Below are 15,569 nucleotides of genomic sequence, written 5' to 3'. Positions count from 1 at the left end.
TTGTATTTGAGGTTTTAATAGACCTTACCAAAAATAATTCCATAGTCCTGTCACTTTCTTGCTTTTTCCCCCCTCGTTACAAAAGTAGTGCATTTTTATTGCAGAAAAGTTGTAAAACATAGAAGAGCAAAAGAAGAAAATGAAATATGCCCCTTTGTTGACCTCCTTTCTTGATGTCAGGAGAAAGGACCCCTTGACTCGCCATTCCATTACAGAATGTACCGCACGTTAGCTTTCTCCCTCTGGTTTGGTGTAACAAATAGATTTCCAAATATTCAAGCCAAGAATGAATTCATGTTACATAAAAGACCGAATATACTTGTTAATATCCTTGTCTTAAGAAAGCTGAGACCTCCTGATAGTTTGCAACCATTTTGTTTGTGATTCTTTTTTCTCTATATATCTTTTTTTAAAGCATTTTTAAGAAATATTTATCTTTGAAAGAGAGAGAGAGAGACAGAGTGAGAGTGGGGAGGGGCAGAGAGAAAGGGAGATACAGAATCTGAAGCAGGCTCCAGACTCTGAGCTGTCAGCCCAGAGCCCCATGTGGGGCTTGAACTCACGAACTGTAAGATCACAACCTGAGCCAAAGTCAGACATTAACCCACTGAACCACCCAGGCATCCCTGTTTCTCTATATATCTTAAGGATAATTGATCACAGAAAAAATTAGTAAACCTCTTGTTGAAATTTTATTTGTATTCATTTTTTCATTTTTCATTCTTTTTTTAGAGAGAGAGGGGGAGAACACAAATGGGAGAGAAAGGTAGAGGGAGAGAGAGAGAAAACCCAAGCAGGCTCCATGCTCAGCATGGAGCCAGACATGGGGATTGATCAGTCCCACCACCCCTGGCATCATGAAGCAAGCTGAAATCAAGAGTTGGACGCCCAACCAAGTGAGCCATCCAGGTGCCCCTGTATTCATTTTTAAAAGTTGATTTTGAAATTACATTGAACTTCATAGCCTGAAATGTGTCTATTACTAGTTTGTTTGCAAAATACACATTTTCTCCCTAGCAGAATTGAGCTACTTCTATGGCATGCTTCCAATTATTTACAGGTTGAAAATGCTACATTTTGGGGAAGATGAGATGGCATACATGAACGCATTGGACACAGTCTTGCACCTACTAGGTGTTTGGTGCATACTGAGTGCTGATAATATGCACGTAGCATTCAAATGCAGCCCAGGCGGCTGGGGAACTTTCTTTTGTGCTGTTGTGGCTGAAAAGACTTAAGTGGAACTCAGAGCTCACCTGTCCCTCTGTGCAGGGCATGTTCTTTGAACTGGTGCTGCTTTGCAGGGCTCCTCAGGGCAGAAAACACATGTCTTTTTTTTAACAGTAGAGTAAGAGAGAGAGTGCTTTAATAAGGACAGACTATTAAACTGTAAGGATTGTTCAAGAAGTAAATTTATAATAATTTTCAGTGTATTTGCTCACATGCTCCTGTCTGCCTGAAGGCCTTTTATGAATTTTCAGGTGGCTCCAATTGGATATTCCATAGCACTGTAATTCCAACAGGTGAAAATAAAAAGTAGAATTTATCTCTGTTCACTGCTGTATCCCCAGAGCTTAAAACAGTGCCTAGCATGGTGGGCACACAATAACTTATCCTACCCCTCTCTTCATTTTCTTTCTTAATGGACTTACCACCAGGGTCATCTTTGACTTCATCTCTTCCTTCACACCTTAGTCTGTCTGAGCTGCTATAACAAAATACATAGACTGGGTGGCTAATAAGTAACAAATTTATTTCTCACAGTTCTGGAGGCTGGGAAGTTCAAGATTAAGGCACTGGCAAATGTAGTACCTGGTGAAAGCCTGCTTCCTGGTTTGATAGACAATCATCTTTTTGCTGATGGTGGGAAGGGCAAGGAAACTCTCTGGGGTCTCTTATAAGAGCACTAATTCCATCATGAGTGCATCACCTTCATGAGCTAATCACTGCCCAAAAGTCCCACTCCAAATACTATCATATTGGGGATTAGATTTCAACATACAAATTGGGTAAGGGCATAAACATTCAGTCTGTAGCAATCCCCATATCCAAGTTGTCACTATATCTATCAATCCTGCCTACAGTATGTCTGGACAATCACTCCCTCATCTCTATTCTCACTGCCTGAGAATAAATATGCTCACCTGGTTGACATAATGCGGACTTTCTTCTCAGAATTGGGAAGGTGGGGATGTCCAGGAAAGAGTGGAAAGGATTAAAGATAGGGAATCCCTACAAGCCAGAGCCCTTTGTTCACTGGTGTCTCCTGCATAATGCAATGGAGACCATGGTTGCCAGAGATTTCATGAAACCTTCAAGGACACACTATCTTGATCACCTCTCCTCAAAGTACCATAGAATTCCAGTTCCATGGGGTAGAATAGGTTTAATTAATTAATTAATTAATTTAAAAATTTATTGATTTCTTTTTGAGAGAAACAGAGAACACAAATGAGGGAGGGCAGTGAGAGAGAAGGAATCCTAAGCAGGCTCTGAACTGTCAGTCCAGAGTCCCATATGGGGCTCAAACCCACGAAATGTGAGATCATGACTTGAGCTAAAATCAAGAGCTCGATGCTTAACTAACTGAACCACACAGGCACCCTCCTTATAGTTTTTAATTTGCTTATATTCGATTGTGAAATTGTAAGCAGCAGTGACAGTACACATATTTTCCAAACTTACTTGGAAAATACAGTCCTCTTTCTCTAGACTCAGTTGAGCAGGCTTGGAATGAAGAGAGCATGGCCTAGGAGCATTGCAAGAGAACAGAGTTTACACAGATCAGCCTGAATGCAGAAGTGGGACTGAACTGGTCAGGTCATGAGAAGTTTCATTGATTATATCATAATTTTCTCATAATCAATACTATTAAACCACAAACAATATTTTATTCTATATGTTAGGGTTCACCAGAGAAACAGAACCAATAAGATATATCTACGTATCTATGCTTCTCTATACAGATCTAGGGATTTATCGTGAGGAATTGACTCATGTGATTATGGAAGCTGAGATGTTCTATGATCTCCTGTCTGCAGGCTGGAGACCCAGGGGAGCTGGTAGTATAATTCAGTCTGAGTCCAGCAGCCTGAGAATCAGTGGAGACAATGATGTATATACCAGTTCAGGGCTGGGAGGAGATAAGATTAGATGTTCCAGCTTTATCAGTGAGGCAGGGAAAAGGGACAAATTCTTCCTTCCTCTGCCTTTTGTTCCATTCAGGCCCTCAATGGATGGGATGACACCCAGGCACATAAGGGAGGGCAGTCTCTGCTTTACTGAATCTACCACTTCAAGTGCTAATCTCATCCTGAAACACACTCACAGATGCACCAGAAACAATGTTCAGTGTGGGCACCTGTTGCCCACTCAAGCTGACATGGAAAATTAGCCATCATACTCTACAAAGAATTTATGTAGAGAAGTGACAAGAAGGTACTGTTGATATTCTTGTAACAATTATTTTTCATTGCCTAAACATATCTTAGAAGTCCTGTAAAATTACTTTATGGACAACCTTTGTGGAATATAAATATTTACATTTCAAATAAATGTTATTACCCAACAGTATTCCACTTCTAGGGTGTTAGATGTGATATTTGATGTTTTCCATTTTAAGAATATAAATTAAAAGACTTTAAATATATATATATATATATATATATATATACATATATATATATACTTTAAATAAATTAAGAAACTTTAAAAACATTTCTCACTTTACAGAAAAAATTTCTTCAGTCAAAAAATCCCTCATGATTTCATGAATGATTAATTTTGGAGAAGAGGGTAGGAGAGCAACTTTAAGAGTCAACTGAAGATGAGTGAGAAATTAAGATAAAACATTGCTAGGTGATGACAATGAGGGAGAATTGATTCAATTATGTATTTTATTAGGCACAACTTTTCAGGAAAAACATCTGTTCTGTAAAAAGGATGACACATGTTTCCCAGGTGTTAAACAACAACTAGAAGTACATGGTCCCTTCAAAAGTTCCTTGCAGTAGTTTTGTACTGTGTCAACTTGACTAAGCTAGAGTTTCATTTCTCCAAATTCCCTATTCTGTATGGCTTTGGGTTAGGGTTGGCCATAAGAGGAATTTTTGAAGACGCAGAAGGTAGAAATGAAGCAGCAAGGTCAGCGTAGTTCACCGAGTGCCCCTGCAGCTTCCCACACCGTCGCTATCTGCTGCCCAGCCTTGTTGGCGCTGGGCCACAGTCAGTTCTGCACCAGCTTTCCTCCTTCCGTGCCTCTGGGTCCCAGGCCAGGTGTGTGTGTGCAGCAAGGGAGCAAAGGGCAGCAGCATTTTCTGCAGATCCCTGTGTCATCAGGTTGGAGGTGGTGAGAGACAGATGTAGGTTTCGTTTGTCCTTCTCTTCTGCTTCCCATCCAGTTTTTTTCCCTACTATTAGCCCTGCTGACTTGTGGAAACTTCAGGCCTACCATCCAAGGCAGAGGCCACAAGACTTCCAAGGACTTCTTACTAGATCCCACAGTTGGTGTAAATCCAAATTCCTGCAGTGAATCCCTTATTCTGCATCATTAACAGTGGATCCACTTTCCTGATTGAACACTGACTGACACATTTCTGTGTAACATTGTACCTAGAACCTTTTTATAGGATTCACTTTACTGGATCATCCTACTTAGGGGCAAATTACCAGTTTATTGCCCTCATAGGAGGTCAGTTCCAGAGGTGAGGTCATGTTTAAATCAGTATCAAACAGTTGTAGCTAAGAGTATTGTCTGAAATGTCGGGGGCGGGGGTCCAGGTTTAAACTCAAGATTGGCTACTTCCTGGCCATACTTGGGCCTGCTCCTTAACCCCCCTGAGACTTAGTTCTCTCATTTGTAAAATAGACACAATAACACCTGTCTCACATGGTTGTTATAAGATTTGAACAAACCCAAGCTACATTAAGCACTTATCCTTGTAGGGGGCACAAAGTAAATGAATAAATCTCAACTATTAAAACAAAAACACATCAGTGTAATCATTTTTCCAGAAAGGATTAGAGAGAGCTCTTTCATTGGTTAATGATTTAGAAACATTAGGCAAATCTTCCACTAATATATACTTAAAAGAAATCCTTATATCCCTAGAATTACATCAGGTCAGGTAACTTTACCTCAGTCTCCATTATCATTTAAGAACCTGTCTATGAAGAAACTCTGTGGAGAGATAGGTGGGGGGGAGTGCACAGAGCAGAGGAGGCAAAGAGCTAAAGAAGCTGTTTTCAGTTGGTAACAAATATGTTTGATGAAATGGAACCCAAACCAATAGGGATGTGCAGCTGCCATCGCCCACACATCTGCTTCTGCTGTCACGTGACAGATGAGGCTGGAAACCACACTTCATGAAAGATGAATGCCTCTGAGCTATTTGATTTGTGAAGCTCGACAGAGAAAGCTTTCCACATGCTTGCATGGGTGTTTTTTTTTTTCTTTTTTCTTTCTTTCTTTTCTTCTTGCTCTTGTTTTGTAGAATGCTGTCTGCCCTTACCCAAGTTGCTGATGGCTTATTAGAGGCACAAAGAGGAGGTCTCTCCCAGTGGGGTACACCGACCTAACCCTCAGAGGGTTCTCAGCAGTGCTGGGAGAAAGATGTCCCATTACAATGCCTTACCCTGGCATGTGGTTGAAGGGTATTTGTGGTTCTGGAGAACACCTACAGGTACCATTGTCCTTCAGAGACAGGAGGCTGAGTAGGTTTTTGTTTTTTGTTTTTTGTTTCCCAGACAAAGGAAGAGGAGGGGATTTCAGGCCAAGTTTAGGCTTTGGTACAAACTAATTAAAAAGTAAGGGAGAGAGGATGGACTCCTAATCAATGTGACTATAAGGGATTCACCCTTTTTAATCGTGTCCCAATGTGGCTGGTTCTCTAGGAGAAAATTGTATTTCAGAGTTTAAATATCATGAAATTTCATCAAATGCTCGTGTGAATTTTTATGGATGAAGGAAGTCATTTTTAATAGTATATTTTAATGATGGAATTAAATAATGGCTTTGACTCCAAAATTCAATAGCCTTAGGTTATCATAAGAAAGATGATAAAATATTCATTTCTTTGTAATTAGTCTGAGTTAGAGGTAAAATGAGAAAAAGGTCTGTAGTTTTGAAGTGCTGGCTTAAGAAGGATGCTTTCTACAAAAGTGGAAGAGTCAATGGCACTGTGTTTAGTAAAGACTATAAGGTCATGAAACATGGCTACTTCACCTATCTGCTGTCCAAGTTTCAATTTGCCTACAAGCAGATAACACCTATTAGTACACACACTGTTGGATCACATATTTTCTTACTATCTCATGTTTATTGTAGTTTTCACACAGCCTGCAATTCAAAGGAGAAAATTTTTTATCCTTCCCCCTCCTGCAATAATTATGGGGAGTGTAAGATTATGACTCAGCTGTTTACATCTACTTTATATCCATAAAGGTAAAGTTGTTTGTTATTTTTGAGTCACAAACCCCTTTGAGAATTTAATAAAAAATACACATCTCTTCTCTAGGTAAAAACTCCCACACATTTGCAGACCCACACTAAATTTGCATATAATACCCAGGGGCTCATGAACTCCCCAGGGAACTTCTTTGGACTCCAACATGAGAGCAACAGATTGTAAAATTGGATGGCTATTTCCATGTTGGAGTGGATATGGGGAGTGGAGTCAAGATTCAAGATGAGGGAGAAATCAAATGACTCCTTGTTTGTTTGTTTTTTTAAGATTTAAATATTCACAGGTTGTTTTTAAAATGAATTTCCAGAACACTAAACATACCCATATCCAAATATAATTTTAAATGGATCACTTCTTGGTACCTTATCTCCGGAGGACAAATTGGTGATATGCATCAGTAGCCTTAACAGTGTTCATAGATTCTGACATAGTCATTCCAATTTAATAAATCTATCCTAAGGAAATATTCAGAGATGTAGACAAAGATCTATGTTCAAGAGAGTTTATCACAGTATTATTTATGATAGCAAGAATTTGGAAACAACTTAGATGTTTAGGGGAAAAAAGGTGATAGGTTAATTAAGTTAATCATATCCGTGCAATAAATTACACCTAGCAAAAATCAGGTTTTAATAAGAATATTTAATGGCATGGAAAACTACTTAATATCTAATGTCTAGTTAAAGTGAACAGAAAGTATTTATATAATCTAGATTATAGAATTAAAAATTGATGGGAGTGGGTTTTAAAAGCCTTATGTAGGGGGCACCTGGGTACCTCAGTTGGTTAAGTGTCTGACTATTGATTTTGGCTCAGATCATGATCTCGTGGTTCTTGAGATCAAGCCCCCCATCAGTCTCTGCACAGATAGCACAGAGCCTGCTTGGGATTCTGTCTGCCCCACCCCCACTCATGAGCGCTCTCTTTCTCTCAGATTAAATAAATAAACATTTTTAAAAAGCCTTATATATGTAAGTAGTGGGATTATAGATTATTTAAAATTTATCTTCTTGGGGCACCTGTGCAGCTCAGTTGGTTAAGTGTCAGATTCTTTATCTCAGCTCAGGTCTTGATTTCAGGATCGTGATTTCAGGCTCTGCATTGGGCTCTTTGCTAGGCAGAGATCATACATACATACATACATACATAAAAATTTTCTTCCCTATAAATCTGTATTTTCCAAGTATTTTTTATAATGAATCGGTTTATTTTATTAATTGAATAAACCAAAATTTATTGTATGCTTATTATATGTTAGATTCTATGCTGTACCTATGCTAAGTAATATTTATCATTAAGAAAAAACAAAGGAAACCCACGGTTTCATCTATAACAGTCACCAGACACATGAAATTTCTCTTGACTGGTTCCTGTGTATGTTTTATTTTCCCCTTATGATGTAACCTCCTGTAGGGTAGAGGATTTCATTGAACACACATTTACTAAGTATTTCTTTGTATTGGATACTTTTCTAGACACTTAACTTGTCCAGCACTTTTTAAAGTCCTCAGCATTATCCAGAGTCCTATAGAGTGCTTTATAAATGCCTGTTGAATTAAATTCTAATGCCAAAGAGAAATACGTTTGGGCTTTGTTATCAGCCAAGTGAAATCAATCTCTTGATAATTTTGAGACAGCAGTATCTTACCTCTATGAAAGCATTTCTTCTTTTTTTAATATGGAGCTAATATGACCTGCCTCCAAGTGCTAATGAGGAAATTAAAGGAAATATTGCACATAAATGTCTGTCATAGTATCAAGCAAGTAGTTGACCTCACTCTTTCTTTTCCATTCCCTTATCTATATATTGAACTTAGTGATAGTCAACCATTTTTTAATCTACAAAATGGCAGTGTCATATATTTCTATCTCATAATTGTGATAACTATGATATATAGTGGCACCCTAAATGAATTATATAGGGAATGTATAACTCTAGATTGAAACAGAAAGGGAGGGCTGGATATACTTATGGTGAAATAATTCAATGAAATTCTGAGAACTAAAAATATTGCCTAATTTTAAAATAAGGATAGCATTTGTACCAGCCATGTTTTAAAAACAAAAAACAATAAAATTTGGGACACCACATGTACAAAGCCTTCTTAACTAAGACTGGAAAACCAGAAATGCTATTAGAAAAGTCAGACCTACTTGAACACATAAAACTTTTAGAAATCATATTAAAGTACTATAAATAATAATGATTGATTGATTGGCTGTGTTTCATCCCTGGAATATGAAGTCTAGCAGAAAGGGATTTTTGTCTATTTTGCTCACTAATGAACCTTTAGTACATGTAACAATGTCTGGCACATAGTAGGTGTCATTTCAAAAAATACTGTAAAAGAGTCAATCAATAAATAATAGATGTGAGGCAAATATTTGCAATAAGAGAACAAAGGTTTAATATTTCTAATGCAAAGGAGTTCCAAAAAATTAACAAGAAGGGGACATGAAACTCATAGGAAACTAGGAGGCTCCAATATCCAAGGAATATATGAAAATATTCTCAAACTAGTACATAGCATAACCACTTCAGGCTGGCAAAAGTTGAAAGGACTGACAACCTCCTTTGCTGATAGGAATGTGGGGCCAAGGGGATTACCATACATGGTGAGGAGGTGAATTGCCTCAGCTATGGTTGAGATGCAACCCGATGCTATCTGTTAAAATTTAAAATGCATGTACACTTTAACTCACAAAAGCTTGTACACTTCTGGGCATCTGTTCCACGGAAGGGAAAGCACAAGCATATAGCATATGTGCAAGGACACTGATTGCAGCATTATTTTAGAGACACGACAGAGTAAAAAGTAGAAGCAATGTGATTGTCCATCAATAGGGGAATGGTTGAATAAATCATGACACATTGCAACATAAAATGTTACGCAGCCATTACAAAGAGGGTTATTGTTGAGAAAAAGCAAGGTCTGAAAATATATGTATGTTCCAATTTTTGCAAAACACTGACAAAACCTTTCTGTGTATACGTGTGTTATGAATATGTATGTGCATTTTGTGTAGTCATTTACTTATGAATACATGAGCATGTCGAGTAACATGAAAGCATGTGCAGTAGGTTTTAACATGGATTACTTTGTGTCTATGAGGAGATAGTGCAGATTGAGAGAGGAGTATATGTGAAGAGAAAAGCTAAACCAAAACAAAAATTGCGTTTAAAAAAACACTAGGTATTATATGATCACACATATTGAATTTATGTAAAATTATATGTGACTGTTTATATGTATAAATATTTAAAAAGAAAATAACAAACAGAATAAGGGAAGTGAGATTTACTGAGCCCATGGCCATTTCAATGCGGCCGACGTGTCTTGGTGCAGCCGTAAAGAATACAGTAATACGACATTGGAAATGGAAAATAATATAAGGCAGGACTGCCAAGCCCATTATGAGGGGGGATGGAGAGGGATACACTTTTGCCACCAGATAAATCAAAATGAGTTAAGTAAGCCCAAAGAACCAGCTCCTACAGACCGTAAAAAAGTCAACAGGGAATTACTAGTAGAAAAGTATGAAAATAGAAAATAGTAAAAACCATACCTTTGAAGCACATTTGTTAGAGGTCTGATCCAAGACTCTAGTTAAACTCCACAGCAGAGACAAGCCCTGAAGAGAAGCAGAAGACTTGAACTATGTCTCACACTGGCTGATTTCTAAGGTACATTCATGCTCCAAAAGTCCATAAGTGTAGAATGCAATGGGGATGAGCTAACATGTAGGATTCATACAATCATGGAATTTTGGAACTCGATGGGCCTTGGAGGATTGTCTAGTCCTGGGCCCAAAGGTTGTTTTTTGTGGTTGCTGTTTGAGATTTTATTTTTAAGTAATGTCTGCACTCAACATGGGGCTCAAACTCATAACCCTGGGATCAAAAGTTGCATGTTCTACCAAATGAGCCAGCCAGGCACCCCCAAAGGTTTTTTTTTTAATTTACATTTTTTATTACAGTAAAATGTATATAATATAAAATTTGCCATTCTAATCATTTAAAAAAACTTTTTAACATTTATTTATTATTGAGAGACAGAAAGAGAGAGCATGAGCATGGGAGGGACAGAGAGAAGAGGAGACACAGAATCTGAAGCAGGCTCCAGGCTCTGAGCTGTCAGCACAGAGCCCAATGCAGGGCTCCAACTCACAAACTGCGAGATCATGACCTAAGCTGAAGTTTGGTGCTTAACTGACTGAGCCACCCAGGAGCCCCCACCCCCATTCTAATCATTTTTAAGTGTATGGTTCAGTGGCATTAAGTGTATTCACATTGTTGTGCTAAGCCTTTTTTTTTTTTTAAATGGGCCCATTGGGGGAAACTGGACAAAAGTATACAGTACTTCTCTGTATTATCTTTGCAACTTCCTGTACATTTATACTTATTTCAAAATTTAATGGTTTTATTTTTTCTATTCAGCCTTCTTTCCAGCTCCTGGCAACCACCATTCTACCTTCTGTCTCTATGAGTTGGACTACTATAGGGATCTCATATAAGTAGAATCATACCATTGTTTGTCCTTTTGTGTGAAGCTTATTTCACTGAGCATATTGTCTTCAGAGTTCACCTCTGTTGTAGCATGTATCAGAATTTTCTCCCTCTTTTTAAAAAACTTGAAGTGTAGTTGACTCACATTAGCCTCAGGCATACAATTTAGTGATGTGACAGCTCTATCCATTCTGCTATGCTCACCATGAGTATAACTGCTGTCACCGTACCACACTACTACAATACCATTGACTATATTCTCTATGCATTTTATTGTTGTTGTTTGTTTTTGTTTTTGTTTTAATGGCATGCCCATGTGAGCTTCAGTAGCTTCCTTGCAAGTGTCAGAGAGGCAATAGGGGCAAAACTCCAGAGGTAGCTTCTCCTGCCCACCTTCACTCAGATCAGCGGCACCTTGTCTCTTTCAGTATTGTGCTTCTTCATGAAATTTCTGAAATTTCTTTTATTTTTTAAAATTTTTGTAAGTTTATTTATTTTGAGAGAGAGTGTACGCATGAGGGTGGAGGGGCAGAGACAGGGCGGGGGGAGTGGGAAGGGAGAGGATCCTAAGCAGGCTCCCCATCATCAGCCCAGAGCCAGACGTGGGGCTTGAACTCATGAACCCTGAAATCATGACCTGAGCCCAAACCAAGAGTCAGATTCTTAACTGACTGAGCCCTCCAGGCACCCTGAGATTTCTGAAATTTCATGTTAAAAAACAGTCCCACTAGGGGCGCCTGGGTGGCTCAGACAGTTAAGCATCTGACTTCAGCTAAGGTCATGATTTTGCAGTTCATGAGTTCAAGCCCTGCATCGTGCTCTATACCAACAGCTCAGAGCCTGGAGCCTACTTCGGATTCTATGTCTCTCTCTCTCTCAATTGGCCCTTCCCCCCACTGGTGCTCTGTCTCTCTCTCTGTCTCTCTCTCTCAAAAATAAATAAACATTAAAATAATTTTTTAAAATTAAAGAAAACAGTCCTACTACAAAAAAATAGGTTTGAAAACTGACTCCCCTTTTTTATTTTACCAATAAGAGAGCTGAATTTAGTTTTTCCGAGGTTACTAGGCCAATAAATGGCAGAACTAGGACACAAATTGAGATCTGTTGACTCGTGGTCTGGTCTTCCCTACACTTTACCAGATTGTCTCCATTCAAATACAGAGATTTTTGTTTCTCTTCCTGGCTCTTACACCATATATTATAACCTAAAATGAACACCATCATACAGCAACACAGGTAATGTGTGTAGTATAGACATGGAAGAAAGCATGGTTGAAAACAAATCTAGAGACTCATAAACCTAGAATTTCAAATTCCAATGTCTTGCAAGTTTGTAACCTTGACCTGATAGGTGTATATGCATATGTCTTTGTCTCTTGAAAGAATAAGCAATGAAAGGTAACAAATCTGACCTGAGTCTCAGAGAAATTTAAAAGAAAAATAAGTTCTGGCTTTTCAGTTCATTTGGCATATGTTTAATGCGTGTCTAGTAAGTGTTAGGAACTATGACAGACACAGGATTCAATGATGAGCCATGCAGAACATGCCTTTGCTCTCATGAGCTCACTGGCTAGAAGTTTGAAATACACAGCTATTAATCCAATAATTAAACCAATGAATAGATATTCCAACTGAGTTTGAGGAGAGGAAGGGATGAACATGTATAACAGAAAATGACCTAAAAATGGTCAGAGAAAACTTCCCTGTAGAAGTCATGTTTGAAATGAATCCACAGGAGAAATAACAGTCAACTGGATGTGTTTGTGGAAAGTTATTTGTAAATAAAATCATAGTTTGATTTTTCTTTAGGGAAGCTTTATTGAAAAGATAACTATTGTAGAGGAGAGTGTTGTTTAGGTTCAACAAATATGTGCCCTTCTGAGTGCCACACTCCCCACACTCAACCACAGCAGACTTCACCAATCAATTACAGCCCCCTTTTCTGGTAAATCCCCATTCACCTTCTTACCAGAGATCCAGGCAGTCATTGCCAATCAATCACATTTGGGGCTTGAAATGAAGTGTATTTGCCATCTTGGGTATAGTGAAAAAAGATCTCTTGTCTCAAATGTAGAAGTTCTGAGTTGTAACTACATGACTTTAATGATACAAGGGGACTGGCCAACATTTGGGCATTTTACCTCAGTCCCTTTAATGATTAATTTTATGTGTCACCTAGATTGTGCTAAGGGATGCCCATATAACTAGTAAAATATTATTTTTGGGTATGTCTGAGGGTATTCGTATTTGAGTCTGTAGACTGAGTAAAGAAGATAACCTTCATCAATGCATGTGGACATCATCCAAAACACCTAAAGCCTGAATAGAGCAAAAAGGCAGAGGAAGGTTGAATTTGTTCTCCCTGCTTAAGCTGAGACATCTGTCTCTTCTCCTGCCCTTGAACATAAGTGCTCCTGGCTCTCAGACTCAGACTGATATTACACCATCAGTCCCCCAATTCTCAGGAGGTTGTACTCAACTTGAATTACATCACCAGCTTTCTTGGTTCTCTGACTTGCAGATACCAGACTGTGGGCCTTCTAAGCTTCCATAATCACATGAGCCAATCCTTGTAAAATACACACACACACACACACACACACACACATGCACACACACACACACATACACACATATACGTATACACACACACACAGTTGGTTCTATTTCTTTGAAGAACCATAACTAATACAGTCCCCAAAGAAGACAACAGGTACTGCCTCCCCATCCTATAAACTATATGAAACAGTCTATAAGTTAAGGGAGGCCTCTTTGAGTTCCAACCCTCAATCTATGGATAGAAAAGTTAGCCAGAAAATATGTCCTTGGGCAGTACCAGAATTTGTCAATTTGCCTGGGGATTACAAAAATATTTTGCTGAGACTTGCAAAACTTAGACTAAAAAGAATGTGAGTATCAAAGGCATGAAATTTCAAGCCAGAAGGGGTGATATTAAAATTTTGCAAAGATGTTAAATGCACATAACTTAAGATCTGTGGACACTCCCTGTTCTTCAGGTCACAGAGCCATGGCAATGTTCTCTGAACAATAAAGAACTGATTATGCACAAACTCTGGTTGAGTAGGAAAATGGATGCTTGCAAGAACTTCTGTTTATTTTGGGCTTAAAATTAAAATGCATATTAATACATTTTTATAGTTTTTCTCCTAACCCCTACTTTCTATATGTGTTCCTGCCAACTGAAGTTTTTCCAATCATGATACTCCAGAAGCTGGCAAAGGATTACTGGATTTCAGAAGTTTTTTTCCTTTTAAAAACTTTTTATCTCGACACATGGTAATATCTTTAACACTGGCTGTCATACTGTTGGAAAAAATGTTTTGCATATCCCGTGCTCTGTTTAGAGCCACTCTGGTACCCTGCCATGTGTCATCAGCACAGTCCTAATGAGCAGGACCATGGATGGGCTCTAGAGTGAACTGGTCCTCACTTTGTCTAGTGGAAGAGACAGACACTTGATTCGGGATGAAATCTTCATGCTTTTCACTTCTGTAATATTATGATGGATAATTGGCATTATGCTAATAATAATGATTGTCTTTAGTATTTGATTATGTAACTTACCTGGCTACACATTCTTTGACTACAGTCTTTCATATCAATGCCAAATTGTATGACAGCTACAGAGGAGATTTCAATTTAAGAAGCGGAAAGGATGCTAATCTTAATTCCACTATGTAAGTGTGTTGGCAAATGAATCTGAATGACACAAGTAACTCTGTTGGCACCATTTCATTTACTCCAAAGAAAGATGAACGTTGTATCTTCTGTTTAACTATTGTCATTTTCATCTCCCTTTCCTCCTTCAGGCTCTCAGTTGAGAGGTTTTAGAGGGGCGGACAGGCAAAAGTTAGATAGTGGTGCTCATCAGTGTTTAGGATGTGAACATAGTATCCCTTTGGATGTGTGTAGCAAGAGTGCCAACCACACAGAGGCAAAGCAGAGCCACTCCTGTGGCCTAAACTCTTAGGAAGCTGTGTTTGTGCATCTGTGTAGGGGGTGGGGGTGGGGGTGTCGGGATTTCTCTATGGTCTGATGGCTCCTGCTCCCTGATCCACCTGTCAGATGTTTGTCACTTTGTTGTTACTCCCCTACACTTTTCTCTTCTTTTTTGGTTCATTGTTATTTCCTTCTGGTGACTGTGGATCAAACTTTAGGAAAGCAAAACATGCACTCCCACGGTGTTCTCAGCTCCCTGAGGTAAAGTGTTGGAATGCAAGACTATTGCAGTTGAAACCCCAGACAGCCATGCACATGCAAGGTGCAGCCCTCCAGAGTCCCCACAGACATCTTTTTATAAACTCTGCCCCCTTCCTTCATATTTTAAGTTTGGAATATATATAGGTGCCTGGGGAGGAGCAGCCACAGCCCATAGTTCCCCAGGTTCTATAGGAATCTGTTTTGCCCTCCTGCTGGGAGTACATGGTATCTCCAGGAGAGTTTCTTTGGGTGGTTGGTAGGATTTGAGAATTTTAAGATCAATGATTTTAGAAAGTACAGCTTTAACCAAAATACAAAATGGTTTTAGTTTTTGAGTAATTTAGATAATATGCTGTTCTAATAGCCTATGATGT

The 15,569-nt window shown here is 38.7% G+C and overlaps 1 long non-coding RNA gene across 1 annotated transcript in view; it reads left to right on the top strand.

The window, feature by feature from the left end:
• The window catches only part of LOC144612786 (uncharacterized), a 222,782-nt gene extending 208,742 nt beyond the window's left edge, over positions 1-14,040 (top strand). Inside the window, exon 4 of the long non-coding RNA XR_013549858.2 lies at positions 13,992-14,040. This is a non-coding gene — a long non-coding RNA (uncharacterized LOC144612786). The remainder of the gene's footprint in view (positions 1-13,991) is intronic.
• Positions 14,041-15,569: the final 1,529 nt, after the last annotated feature.

Source organism: Panthera onca, chromosome C2 (assembly GCF_046562875.1).
Source record: "Panthera onca isolate mPanOnc1 chromosome C2, mPanOnc1 haplotype 2, whole genome shotgun sequence".
Lineage (NCBI taxonomy): Eukaryota > Metazoa > Chordata > Mammalia > Carnivora > Felidae > Panthera > Panthera onca.
The sequence above is the reverse complement of the archived record's forward strand: the minus strand, read 5'-3'. Positions and strand labels throughout refer to the sequence as shown.